This window comes from Lucilia sericata, unplaced genomic scaffold, assembly GCF_015586225.1.
Source record: "Lucilia sericata isolate MDLA Ls3-8-SP2 unplaced genomic scaffold, ASM1558622v1 Contig000345F_arrow, whole genome shotgun sequence".
NCBI lineage: Eukaryota > Metazoa > Arthropoda > Insecta > Diptera > Calliphoridae > Lucilia > Lucilia sericata.
Window position 1 is genome coordinate 136,674 of NW_023994365.1, and position 13,092 is coordinate 149,765.

General features: G+C 30.8%; 1 protein-coding gene across 3 annotated transcripts in view; it reads right to left on the bottom strand.

Annotated features, from left to right (window-relative positions):
- The window catches only part of LOC119603888 (leucine-rich repeat-containing protein 15), a 163,783-nt gene that overhangs the window by 86,047 nt on the left and 64,644 nt on the right, over nucleotides 1-13,092 (bottom strand). For 2 of the 3 annotated variants that reach the window (XM_037956174.1, XM_037956173.1), the window contains one exon: nucleotides 12,016-12,056. The exons of the other annotated variant lie outside the window; for it this stretch is intronic. The gene's annotated coding sequence lies outside the window, so the exon portion shown is untranslated. The remainder of the gene's footprint in view (nucleotides 1-12,015; nucleotides 12,057-13,092) is intronic. 3 annotated transcript variants of the gene reach the window in all.

The following is a 13,092-nucleotide window of genomic DNA, read 5'->3' on the forward strand; positions in this document are numbered from 1 at the left end:
TATATAGACTAGACTATAGACTAGACTATAGACTAGACTATAGACTAGACTATAGACTAGACTATAGACTAGACTATAGACTAGACTATAGACTAGACTATAGACTAGACTATAGACTAGACTATAGACTAGACTATAGACTAGACTATAGACTAGACTAGACTATAGTCTAGATTATATATTGTTTGGTATTGTTGTTTAATACCAAATGTTTTTTTTTTAATAAAAGTTTTATTGAAAAGTCACAGTCTATTAACTCGTTTTTGTTAAGTAGCAGACTAGAAATATGTTTAATGTCAAATAACGCAAATTGCATTAAAAGTGATAATGCAATTTACCTCTATAATCAATTCTATTAAAAACAAAATATAAAAATCCAAATAATGGCAATTTCCCTTTGGGAAATGCATTTCATTTCCGGTTTTATTGTTTCCTTTGGTAAATAATAATTTTTACAAGTATTTTTATTATGTATTACATATTTGTGTGAAATAAAATATATATATTAAATACAACTCTCACCATACATACATATATCCTGCTGTTATAATTTGTTTATTAACACAAACGGAAATTATTAAAAATTCATTAAAATTGTAATTGAAAGCCAGCAGCCGCCAACACATATGTAAATAAATTCGTAATATTATTATGTTTTTTTTTTTTTTCAACAAAAATTTTCCCTAAAGGCTGTTGTGGTGAAACATAAAATGGGTTTCGGGCAAAGAAATGTTTGTTTTTTAAAATGCAATTAAATTATTACTACAACTATTTACAAAAATGGAATAAATAAATGTGTTATTTACAATAAACAAATAAATCTATTTTGTATGTAAAATTTTAGTTAAAGCCTTTGGTTAAGTTTTTGCCACCAAAAAGGTGGCCAAATTTTTACGTTACACCGAACAACAACAACAATGAAGACTAATAGATGTTTGTGGCTTTTTGCCCACAAAACACATTGAAACAAATTGTTGTTGTTGTTGTCGTTGTTGTGTGTGAATGTTTGTTTATACCCGGCAATTCGTAAAGACTGTTCTAAACATGTAGTTGTAGATGCCATTTAGATTGTCTACCTTATAGATTACTTAAAGACAGTAAAGTGGACATTATGGTCTTAAATAACCCAAAAAATAATAAATTCGGGAACATCAGATTTTCAATATTTGCCCAACAGGGTGAATAGGTTTTGAGTTTTAAATTTCACATTGTATGCTTTTGATATTTCACACAAAATGTCATTGACATATTTGTTAAATAGAAATAGACGCTGTTTCTGTATTTAAATTAATAGTTTTTTCTTCGCCTATACTATGTATTTTAGCTTTTGTTTGGGGTTTTGAGACCATAAACAATGATTGCGTTTGTTTAGCATTTGTCAACAAAGACCATTGAAAGTTTTACCTTACAAAAAAAGAGGCTGGCGAATATCGACAGTTTTATTTATAACTTTAAGCTAAATTTACGAACTGTCAGTAGATAAAGAAACTTTTATAGATTTTATTTACAACTTTTGAACAAGTGTATTTCAAACAATTTCTTTATACACAAATATCATAATATTCCTTTAACTTAAACTATATATGAAAATTTTATATCTTCTACCCCCTTAATATAACAGAATATAACTGTTGATATAACTCGTAAATATGTATATTTTCTAACGAATGACTGACTGAATCGATAAACATATTGACACAATTTTTATTCAACCATAAATATGTTCAAACATAAAGTTGTCATTTCAAAAACAAAATATTTGACAATATTTGATGCTGAAATTCAAATAAAAATGAGACATAAAATAAATCAAAAAACATAAATTTTAAATACAAAAAAAGATTTGATTGTAAAAATAAATCACATAAAAATATCAAAGCATTATTAAAATGAAAAATAAACCGAAAAAAAAGAAATAGAACACAAGGTAAAAAAAAACTGTTTAAAGATATTGCCATTCATGTGATTTCATATATTTTCGACTATAGACTAAATTATAGATAAAACTATAGTAATAGTATAATCAAAAGACTCGTTAATAGTCTAGTCGATAGTCCTATCATCTAATTGACAGTCAAGTCGAAAGTCATGTTGGTAGTCTAATCGATGGTCTAGTCGATAGTCTAATCGATAGTCTAGTCGAAAGTCTAATCGATAGTCTAGTCAATAGTCTAAAAGATCATCTAGTCGATAGTCCAGTCGATAGTATAATCAATAGTCTAATCGATGGTATAGTCTATAGTTTAGTTGATAGTCAAGTGGATAGTCTTTTCGATAATCTAGTCGGTAGTCTAGTCGATAGCCCAGTCCATAGTCAAGTCGATAATCCAATCGATAGCCTAATCGATAGTCTAATCGATAGTCTAGATGATAATCCAGTTCATAGTCTAGTCGATAATCTATTCGATAGCCTAGGCGATAGCATAGACGATAGTCAAGTCAATAGTTTAGTCGACAGTCTAGTTTATAGCCTTTTCGATAGCTTAGTCAATAGTCCAGTCCATTGTCTAGTCGATAGTCTAACCGATACTCTAGCTTATAGTCTAATTGACCGTCTAGTCGAATGTCATGTCGGTAATCTAATCGAAAGTCTAGTCGAAAGTCTAATCGATAGTCTAATCGATAGTCTAGTCGAAAGTCTAATCGATAGTTTAGTCGATATTAATCAATGGTCTATTCTATAGTCTAGCCGATAGTCTAATCGATGGTCTAGTCTATAGTCTAGTCCATAGTCGCTAGCCTATTCGATATCCTATTCGATAGCCTAGTCGATAGTCTAATATATAGTCTAATCGATAGTTTAATTTTTAGTCTAGACGATAATCTAATTTACAGTCAAGCCGATAATCTAATTGATAGCATAGATAATAGTCTAATCAATAGTCTAGTTGATAACCTAATCGATAGAATAGACAATAGTCTTATTTATAGTCTTTTCGAAAGTCTAGTCGATAGTCTAGTCGAAAGTCTAGTCGAAAGTCTAATCGATAGTCTAATCGATCGTCTAGTCGATAGTATAACCGATAGTCTAGTCGATAGCCTAATCGATAGCATAGACGACAGTCTAGTTAATAGTCTAGTCGATAGTCTAGTTTATAGTCTTTTCGAAAGTCTAGTCGATAGTCTAATCGATAGTCTAGTCGAAAGTCTAATCGATCGTCTAGTCGATAGTATAATCGATAGCCTAAATGATACTCTAATTGATAGTCTAGTCATAGTCTAGTCATAGTCTAGTCATAGTCTAGTCATAGTCTAGTCATAGTCTAGTCATAGTCTAGTCATAGTCTAGTCATAGTCTAGTCATAGTCTAGTCATAGTCTAGTCATAGTCTAGTCATAGTCTAGTCATAGTCTAGTCATAGTCTAGTCATAGTCTAGTCATAGTCTAGTCATAGTCTAGTCATAGTCTAGTCATAGTCTAGTCATAGTCTAGTCATAGTCTAGTCATAGTCTAGTCATAGTCTAGTCATAGTCTAGTCATAGTCTAGTCATAGTCTAGTCATAGTCTAGTCATAGTCTAGTCATAGTCTAGTCATAGTCTAGTCATAGTCTAGTCATAGTCTAGTCATAGTCTAGTCATAGTCTAGTCATAGTCTAGTCATAGTCTAGTCATAGTCTAGTCATAGTCTAGTCATAGTCTAGTCATAGTCTAGTCATAGTCTAGTCATAGTCTAGTCATAGTCTAGTCATAGTCTAGTCATAGTCTAGTCATAGTCTAGTCATAGTCTAGTCATAGTCATAGTCTAGTCTAGTCTAGTCATAGTCTAGTCATAGTCTAGTCATAGTCTAGTCATAGTCTAGTCATAGTCTAGTCATAGTCTAGTCATAGTCTAGTCATAGTCTAGTCATAGTCTAGTCATAGTCTAGTCATAGTCTAGTCATAGTCTAGTCATAGTCTAGTCATAGTCTAGTCATAGTCTAGTCATAGTCTAGTCATAGTCTAGTCATAGTCTAGTCATAGTCTAGTCATAGTCTAGTCATAGTCTAGTCATAGTCTAGTCATAGTCTAGTCATAGTCTAGTCATAGTCTAGTCATAGTCTAGTCATAGTCTAGTCATAGTCTAGTCATAGTCTAGTCATAGTCTAGTCATAGTCTAGTCATAGTCTAGTCATAGTCTAGTCATAGTCTAGTCATAGTCTAGTCATAGTCTAGTCATAGTCTAGTCATAGTCTAGTCATAGTCTAGTCATAGTCTAGTCATAGTCTAGTCATAGTCTAGTCATAGTCTAGTCATAGTCTAGTCATAGTCTAGTCATAGTCTAGTCATAGTCTAGTCATAGTCTAGTCATAGTCTAGTCATAGTCTAGTCATAGTCTAGTCATAGTCTAGTCATAGTCTAGTCATAGTCTAGTCATAGTCTAGTCATAGTCTAGTCATAGTCTAGTCATAGTCTAGTCATAGTCTAGTCATAGTCTAGTCATAGTCTAGTCATAGTCTAGTCATACTCCTTATAATAGAGTATGCCATGGATTGATGTATGGACTAAACTATTAACTAGACTCAGAGCTAGCCTACATACTAGAATATAACCTAGATTTTGATTATAAAAATATTAATAAAATCACGTTTCATTCCACAACTTTAAAGTACAAAATGTCAAATATTCAAATTGAAATATTTTCCATACAAATTTGATTTTACTTTGAAGCTGTCGCTGTGGTTTCTGTCATGTATTTTGTGGATTTTTATATGAGTTTCGATTAAAATGACATTTGATTTGCCACGCAATTGTGGTGACAATATAAATTTTATTAAACTAATAACGAATGACAGAATTTGGTATTTCAATTGAATTTGAATGTGAAATTTGAATTTTCAACTAAAAGAGTAAAAAAGAGGAAAGAGGAGAAGAGCTGAACATAGAAAAAGTACATTAAAACAAGATTTTTTGTTAAAAAGTTCCTAAATTTTAAATGTCATGCTTTACTAAACCTTTTTTAACTTTTTCACAAAATAGTCACTTGAAAATACATTAAATAGGCTTCAGGTTACTTTAGACTTTTTATCTGTGGATATAAAATCTTTTTGTTTTGAAATAGTGAAAGTAAAATGTCAGCAGATTAATGAAGCGTTTTAAGGTCATAAAATAAAATAACAAACAAAAAAACCTAAACAGCCTCACCTTTTCCTCCCATCAACCCGTAATAAAATGAGTGGCTAATCAATTTGTTTTTGTTATTATATTTATTGTGTATAATTTTGATTATCATTACCACTTAATTGTCATTTCCATAAATCATTAAGTAATTTTTCATAAATTTAATTATCTGTTTAAAAACGCCCCCATCTGTTTTTAAGGGACATTAGTCTTTTAGTATTTTTTTTTAACATTTCGTGTCCATTGAAATAAATAATAAATTTGCTATTTGTAGCTTTGTTGTGGTTGTCATTATGTGATTGACATCTGCTGTGTTCGACAAAAAAGAGAAAAAACGTTAAAATGAAACAATAAAACAAAATCAATTAAACACACACTGTGATTTATAAATAAATCAAACAATTATTTTCATAATTTCCAATCGAAAACAATTTGAGAGTCAAATACTTCAATTAATAATAATAATACAAACAGCAGCATCATCATAATGATCATTATAATCGATGTCATTATCAAAATGTTAAACGATAACTCGAGTGGAATGTGTCAGGACAACAATGTTTGTAATTGATAAATTAATAATTTATGACAGCTTGGGGTATTTATTATAAATTTATAAACACTTGATATAAAGTAAGTGAACATTTTGTAGACAAGAGAATTAAATCTTTAAAAATAAGTAGAAGGACCATATAAAATTTCACTTTGGAAGGAAGTATAGTCTATAGTCCAGTCTTTAGTCTAGTCTATAGTCTAGTCTATAGTCTAGTCTATAGTCTAGTCTATAGTAGTCTAGTCTATAGTCTAGTCTATAGTAGTCTAGTCTATAGTCTAGTCTAAAGTAGTCTAGTTTATAGTCTAGTCTATAGTCTAGTCTAGAGTCTAGTCTATAGTCTAGTCTATAGTCTAGTCTATAGTCTAGTCTATAGTCTAGTCTATAGTCTAGTCTATAGTCTAGTCTATAGTCTAGTCTATAGTCTAGTCTATAGTCTAGTCTATAGTCTAGTCTATAGTCTAGTCTATAGTCTAGTCTATAGTCTAGTCTATAGTCTAGTCTATAGTCTAGTCTATAGTCTAGTCTATAGTCTAGTCTATAGTCTAGTCTATAGTCTAGTCTATAGTCTAGTCTATAGTCTAGTCTATAGTCTAGTCTATAGTCTAGTCTATAGTCTAGTCTATAGTCTAGTCTATAGTCTAGTCTATAGTCTAGTCTATAGTCTAGTCTATAGTAGTCTAGTCTATAGTCTAGTCTATAGTCTAGTCTATAGTCTAGTCTATAGTCTATAGTCTAGTCTATAGTAGTCTAGTCTATAGTAGTCTAGTCTATAGTCTAGTCTAAAGTAGTCTAGTTTATAGTCTAGTCTATAGTCTAGTCTATAGTCTAGTCTAGAGTCTAGTCTATAGTCTAGTCTATAGTCTAGTCTATAGTCTAGTCTATAGTCTAGTCTATAGTCTAGTCTATGGTCTAGTCTATAGTCTAGTCTATAGTCTAGTCTATAGTCTAATCTAGAGTCTAGTCTATAGTCTAGTCTATAGTCTAGTCTATAGTCTAGTCTATAGTCTAGTCTATAGTCTAGTCTATAGTCTAGTCTATAGTCTAGTCTAGCTAGTCTATAGTCTAGTCTATAGTCTAGTCTATAGTCTAGTCTATAGTCTAGTCTATAGTCTAGTCTATAGTCTAGTCTATAGTCTAGTCTATAGTCTAGTCTATAGTCTAGTCTATAGTCTAGTCTATAGTCTAGTCTATAGTCTAGTCTATAGTCTAGTCTATAGTCTAGTCTATAGTCTAGTCTATAGTCTAGTCTATAGTCTAGTCTATAGTCTAGTCTATAGTCTAGTCTATAGTCTAGTCTATAGGCTAGTCTATAGTCTAGTCTATAGTCTAGTCTATAGTCTAGTCTATAGTCTAGTCTATAGTCTAGTCTATAGTCTAGTCTATAGTCCTAGTCTATAGTCTAGTCTATAGTCTAGTCTATAGTCTAGTCTATAGTCTAGTCTATAGTCTAGTCTATAGTCTAGTCTATAGTCTAGTCTATAGTCTAGTCTATAGTCTAGTCTATAGTCTAGTCTATAGTCTAGTCTATAGTCTAGTCTATAGTCTAGTCTATAGTCTAGTCTATAGTCTAGTCTAGTCTAGTCTATAGTCTAGTCTATAGTCTAGTTCTATAGTCTAGTCTAGTCTAGTCTAGTCTAGGTCTTAGTAGTCTATAGTCTAGTCTATAGTCTAGTCTATAGTCTAGTCTATAGTAGTCTAGTCTATAGTCTAGTCTATAGTAGTCTAGTCCTATAGTCTAGTCTAAGTAGTCTAGTTTATATTCTAGTCTAGAGTCTAGTCTAGAGTCTAGTCTATAGTCTAGTCTATAGTCTAGTCTATAGTCTAGTCTATAGTCTAGTCTATAGTCTAGTCTATAGTCTAGTCTATAGTCTAGTCTATAGTCTAGTCTATAGTCTAGTCTATAGTCTAGTCTATAGTCTAGTCTATAGTCTAGTCTAGAGTAGTCTAGTCTATAGTCTAGTCTAGAGTCTAGTCTATAGTCTAGTCTATAGTCTAGTCTATAGTCTAGTCTATAGTCTAGTCTATGGTCTAGTCTATAGTCTAGTCTATAGTTTAGTCTATAGTCTAATCTATAGTCTAGTCTATAGTCTAGTCTATAGTCTAGTCTATAGTCTAGTCTAGTGTAGTCTAGTCTATAGTCTAGTCTATAGTCTAGTCTATAGTCTAGTCTGTAGTCTAGTCTATAGTCTAGTCTATAGTCTAGTCTATAGTCTAGTCTATAGTCTAGTCTATAGTCTAGTCTAGTCTAGTCTATAGTCTAGTCTATAGTCTAGTCTATAGTCTATAGTCTATAGTCTATAGTCTATAGTCTAGTCTATAGTCTAGTCTATAGTCTAGTCTATGTCTAGTCTATAGTCTAGTCTATAGTCTAGTCTATAGTCTAGTCTATAGTCTAGTCTATAGTCTAGTCATAGTCTAGTCTATAGTCTAGTCTATAGTCTAGTCTATAGTCTAGTCTATAGTCTAGTCTATAGTCTAGCTATAGTCTAGTCTATAGTCTAGTCTATAGTAGTCTAGTCTATAGGTCTAGTCTATAGTCTCGTCTATAGTCTAGTCTATAGTCTGGTCTATAGTCTAGTCTATAGTCTAGTCTATAGTCTGGTCTATAGTCTCGGTCTATAGTCTAGTCTAGTAGCTATAGTCTAGTCTATAGTCTAGTCTATAGTCTAGTCTATTCGTCTAGTCTATAGTCTAGTCTAGTCAGTAAGTCTAGTCTATAGTCTAGTCTATAGTCTAGTCTATAGTCTAGTCTATAGTCTAGTCTATAGTCTAGTCTATAGTCTAGTCTATAGTCTAGTCTATAGTCTAGTCTATAGTCTAGTCTATAGTCTAGTCTATAGTCTAGTCTATAGTCTAGTCTATAGTCTAGTCTATAGTCTAGTCTATAGTCTAGTCTATAGTCTAGTCTATAGTCTAGTCTATAGTCTAGTCTATAGTCTAGTCTATAGTCTAGTCTATAGTCTAGTCTATAGTCTAGTCTATAGTCTAGTCTATAGTCTAGTCTATAGTCTAGTCTATAGTCTAGTCTATAGTCTAGTCTATAGTCTAGTCTATAGTCTAGTCCTATAGTCTAGTCTATAGTCTAGTCTATAGTCTAGTCTATAGTCTAGTCTATAGTCTAGTCTATAGTCTAGTCTATAGTCTAGTCTATAGTCTAGTCTATAGTCTAGTCATAGTCTAGTCATAGTCTAGTCTATAGTCTAGTCATAGTCTAGTCTATAGTCTAGTCTATAGTCTAGTCATAGTCTAGTCATAGTCTAGTCATAGTCTAGTCATAGTCTAGTCATAGTCTAGTCATAGTCTAGTCATAGTCTAGTCTATAGTCTAGTCTATAGTCTAGTCTATAGTCTAGTCTATAGTCTAGTCTATAGTCTAGTCTATAGTCTAGTCTATAGTCTAGTCTATAGTCTAGTCTATAGTCTAGTCTATAGTCTAGTCTATAGTCTAGTCTATAGTCTAGTCTATAGTCTAGTCTATAGTCTAGTCTATAGTCTAGTCTATAGTCTAGTCTATAGTCTAGTCTATAGTCTAGTCTATAGTCTAGTCTATAGTCTAGTCATAGTCTAGTCATAGTCTAGTCATAGTCTAGTCATAGTCTAGTCATAGTCTAGTCATAGTCTAGTCATAGTCTAGTCATAGTCTAGTCTATAGTCTAGTCTATAGTCTAGTCTATAGTCTAGTCTATAGTCTAGTCTATAGTCTAGTCTATAGTCTAGTCTATAGTCTAGTCATAGTAGTCATAGTCTAGTCATAGTCATAGTCTAGTCATAGTCTAGTCATAGTCTAGTCATAGTCTAGTCATAGTCTAGTCATAGTCTAGTCATAGTCTAGTCATAGTCTAGTCATAGTCTAGTCATAGTCTAGTCATAGTCTAGTCATAGTCTAGTCATAGTCTAGTCATAGTCTAGTCATAGTCTAGTCATAGTCTAGTCATAGTCTAGTCATAGTCTAGTCATAGTCTAGTCATAGTCTAGTCATAGTCTAGTCATAGTCTAGTCATAGTCTAGTCATAGTCTAGTCATAGTCTAGTCATAGTCTAGTCATAGTCTAGTCATAGTCTAGTCATAGTCTAGTCATAGTCTAGTCATAGTCTAGTCATAGTCTTGTCATAGTCTAGTCATAGTCTAGTCATAGTCTAGTCATAGTCTAGTCATAGTCTAGTCATAGTCTAGTCATAGTCTAGTCATAGTCTAGTCATAGTCTAGTCATAGTCTAGTCATAGTCTAGTCATAGTCTAGTCATAGTCTAGTCATAGTCTAGTCATAGTCTAGTCATAGTCTAGTCATAGTCTAGTCATAGTCTAGTCATAGTCTAGTCCTAGTCTAGTCATAGTCCAGTCATAGTCCAGTCATAGTCTAGTCATAGTCTAGTCATAGTCTAGTCATAGTCTAGTCATAGTCTAGTCATAGTCTAGTCATAGTCTAGTCATAGTCTAGTCATAGTCTAGTCATAGTCTAGTCATAGTCTAGTCATAGTCTAGTCATAGTCTAGTCATAGTCTAGTCATAGTCTAGTCATAGTCTAGTCATAGTCAAGTCATAGTCTAGTCATAGTCTAGTCATAGTCAAGTCATAGTTTTGTCATAGCCTATTGAGTAGTCTGTTCTGTTGTCTACTTCATAGTATGGTGTAGTTATGAACCAGTTTATAGTCCACTCTTTGAACTATTCCGTCTAGTCTACAGTTAAATTTAACTCTAGTTTAATTAGCTAAACTCTTTAAATTATCCTTGACATATTTATAAATTATACAATACTAATACTGTCTGCCAGTAAATTTTAAAAATTTGATTAATGTTTTATATCAATTACATTAATTAAAGCAAAACTATTTATTGTACAAATTTATTTCACAACTTAATACAACAAATATTTTTGTAATAAATATTTTTGCAAAGATATTTTGTGTTGTTATTACATTTAATTCCCATTTAATTTTATTTATTTTACAAATTTATGCAAAATAGATAATTTAACAATGTGATAATAAATACAAACAAATTAATTAATGTAAATAAACAAACAGACGAACAAATAAACAAATATTTATTGTGAAGGTGTTTTTGATTTTTAATTTAAAACACTTGGGTTTTTGTTTAATTTAATAGTAATTAGTGGTAATGAATTGAATATAAAGGAGTTAAGAATGTTAAATTTTATATAATTTACAGTTTATTAATATTTAATTTAGTGGCGAAAAATTTTAAATAAAAATTTATTTAAAATTTCAAAAATTTATTAAATAAAATTTAGGAAAATTTAAAATTATGTAATTTTTTGTTATACAATAGAAAATGTTTGGAATATTTGTGGCAAAATTTTGAATTTTGTTAAATAGTTATTGATTTGGAATATTAAATTTTTTAATATTTATTTTAATTTTAGAGAATTTTAAAAAATATAAATTTTGTCCACTTAGGCGTATGATTAATATTAATTATGACTTTTTTGCTAAATTATGCGGTGGTTGCTATAGTTTTCTAGCGATTGCAAAAAATCTTTGATTATTTCAATTAAAACTTCAAGAAGCTTAAAATAAGTAAATAATTTTTCATATATTTTTTAAGTTAATACGAATCAATTTAGCCTAAAGTTGTATTAAACATTTTTTTTAACAAATTTTTTGTTTGTTTATTTTTCAGATTCCTTTAGAATTTTGTCTAGGTAAGTCATTTTATTATCTTTGTTAATAAATAAAATACACAGTTCTTAATTTCTACTCCTTAAAAAAGTATTATTTAAAATGTCTCTGTATATATGGCTCCCTAAGCGTATCGTGCCAAGAATTTCTTTATTTAACTTTCTTTTTGTTGTATATACAAAAAAAGTACTCTACGGCGCCAAAAACAATTCGTTCGAAAAAATGTTAAATAAACTGGAAACGAAACCTGTTTCGTGGGATTTTTTCTTACTAAAGCTGAGGCATTATATGGGACACTTAATAAAGTCAAAAAAAAAAAAAAGAAGCGAAAGAGTTTTATAAGAATAATAATAAACAAAAAACTGTACAAAAAAAATCCTATGAATAGTATGTGCTGCAAATCCAGCAATATAACATGTCTTTGGTGGCAGCAACTTCAGCTCCTACACATGCTAACTTTACACCAACAAAAGTATAAACTGCATGAGTGTGTTGGCTGCCAACTTGCTAAGAACTTGTCATGCAACATATTGTTGGCATTTTTATACTCTTTTGTATATTTTTTTACAATTTTGGCTAAAAACTGGCCAAAAAATGCAGGGACGTTAAGTTAAGGGGGCGAGATTTTTCATTGAAAAATATCTTAATAAAATAAAATATACCTTTTATACCATTTTTATACAATCAAAATATATTATTAATTATACAAAAGTTTTATACTTACTAGTTATTTATTAATATACGACATATACAACGATAGCATACCTGTAATGAAAGAAAAATATGAATTTTAGTGAACATTTTTTTAAATTAAAAATTTTAATAAAAAAATGCAAATTAATAGCCTACACTATGCTATAAATTAGACTAGAAACTATACAATTGACGAGACCATAAAATAGACTTGATTATAGTCTAGAATATAGTCTAGTCTACTAAAGATTAGACCATAGAATAGACTATAGAATATAGTCTAGTTTCTATAGACAATATAATATAGGTAATTGACTAAACTATAAACAAGACTATAGATTAGACTATAGAATATAGTCTAGTTTCTATAGACAATATAATATAGGTAATTGACTAAACTATAGACAAGACTATAGACTAGACTATCGACTATAGACTTGACCATAGACTAGACTTTCGACTAGATTATAGACTAGACTACGGAGTAGAATATAGACTAGACTATAGAAATTAACATAAAATGGACTATAAACTAGGCTATAGATTAGACTAAAGACTAGACAAAAGACTGGACTAAAGGCTAGACTAAAGCCTTGACTATAAACTAGACACTATAGAGTAGGCTAGACTAGAGGCAATACTATAGACTAGAATGTAGAATGGACTACAGACTACTATAAAATATACTCTAAACTAGACTATAGAATGGACTATATACTAGACTACAGGCTAGGCTATAGACTAGACTCTAGACTAGATTATACACTACAGATTAGACTATAGACTAGACTATCGACTAGACTATCGACTAGACTATAGGCTAGACTATAGAACAGACTATAGACTAGAATATCGACTAGACTATCGACTAGACTATAGACTAGACTATAGAACAGACTATAGACTAGACTATAGACTAGACTAGACTATAGACTAGACTATAGACTAGACTATAGACTAGACTATAGACTAGACTATCGACTAGACTATCGACAAGACTATAGACTAGACTATAGACTAGACTATAGACTAGACTATAGACTAGACTATAGACTAGACTATAGACTAGACTATAGACTAGACTATAGACTAGACTATAGACAAGACT